The sequence below is a fragment of the Cyprinodon variegatus genome, unplaced genomic scaffold, assembly GCF_000732505.1.
Source record: "Cyprinodon variegatus isolate N-32 unplaced genomic scaffold, C_variegatus-1.0 Scaffold1327, whole genome shotgun sequence".
NCBI lineage: Eukaryota > Metazoa > Chordata > Actinopteri > Cyprinodontiformes > Cyprinodontidae > Cyprinodon > Cyprinodon variegatus.
Window position 1 is genome coordinate 143,079 of NW_015151780.1, and position 1,887 is coordinate 144,965.

Here is a 1,887-nt window from a genome sequence, read left to right on the forward strand (position 1 = left end):
TTATTATTATTACACTGTCATTTTTGCTTTAAAAAGTGTATTTGAATCGAAAATTGTTTATTGTTCCCACTAAGAGAGACAATAGTTTCTGTCAAAAATATATGAACTAATGAGTTATCAACTGAAAGTCCTTGGAGATTAACAAGGAGGAAGTTAAAACTGCTGAGAAGGCAGAGGCCGGTTGCAGTAGACTGATCAAAGAACGCCCCCCTGTGGTTGAAGCATGTTAGATTTTTTTTTTATGCACACATGCATTTCCTTTGACATGAAGCTGTCAAGGGTTCATTTTTAGCTCCACACATTTTACTGCATTTTTTTAAATTAAAAGTTATACTTCAGCAGACAGTGATGGTAGATATTTCAGTACTGCTCATCCTTTCCACACATAAGAATAATAAAATGATGTGATGTATTACCTTAGCTGAGACTGCAGATATCCGAGAATGTTCCTTGGTCAACTGGATCTTGTGTTCAATTAGATATTGATGTAACAGTGCTGTGATGAAGTATTCCCCCTAAACAGATTTTGCTTTTCTTCAACATTTTTATTTTTTACTTAATACAACAAAATGCTGTATTGGATGGAGGTAACCCAAAGAAAAGCAAATAGGAATAAAACATTTTATTTAGCCAAAAATTTACATTCTAGCCAACCTCTCTACATAAAAAAAGTCCCCTACTCTGTAGCCACTCTCATGTCTAACCAATTGAATTGGGTCACTTTAATAGAACCTGTCTGACAACATGAGGTATTCTAAAAGCAACACAACATGCCCCATTATATTGAATCTTGAGCTGAAATGAGAAGCAGGTTTATAAAGTTATTTCTGTACTAAAAACCAGAGTGAGAACAATAATCTAAAAATGTGAAACACGTGGAACAGTGATGACCCGGATGACCAACCTGCTAAATAATCTGCAAAAGGTTTACCAAGGAGTCTTCAAGATATTCAGAACATCTACAGCACTGCAGGTTTCTCTCCCTCAGACTGAGTCATTAGAGAGGAGCTGGGTAAAAATGGCCTCCATGGGAGAGTAAAAGGATACAAACCACTCCTGACCCAAAACATACAGAGCTGTCCCACACTAAAAAAAAACAAAGTAAGATCCTTAGTTTATTGGCAAAATCATCTTTGCACAGTTTAGAGAAATGTAGTTTATGACATCCTGTACAAAAAGCATTTAATAAAAGAGCATGTCACCAACAGACAAAGATAAATGTGGTAGGATGATGGTCTGGGATCGATTGGCTGCTTCAGGACCCAGAAGGCATTTTCCAACAATGAATTCTGCTTTATACCTGAAACTCTTTAAAGACTATGTAAGACCTTAAGTTTGTGACTTTGAGCTTAAAAAGAGCAATCATCCAAATCACATCAGTAAAACTGTCTTTGAAAGAGTCATAAAAACCTTTTTGGAGCGACCTATCGGTAGTTAAGAGTCCAGATATGATCGCGACTGAGAAAGAATTGGTTTGACCTTCAAACCGCATTTTATGCTCAGAAACCATTGAATGTTGATGAATCAAAACTATTCAAGAAAGTGGAGCCAGGTTCCCTCTGAGGGAGAGCACACTCATCCCCACTTACTATGAGCACTTGGTTGCAAGAGAGGCACAATTACTTGTAAGGATTAGACGGCATTTACCCTTTTTCTCATACTGGTGGTTAAATTAGGTTACACATTTAACTGTAACATAAATAAAGCAAACAGAAAAAAAAACTGAGGTGAAAGATACTTTATATGTGAATTATTCACATATCAGAAGATATTACAGGTGTTTTTCTCCAACATAAAATTATTTAAATATGAGTATTAAATCTACGGATTCCAGAATCTTTATTAAAAACCCCAAAAAAGACAAAAAAACAAGAAGTATAGGTTAAA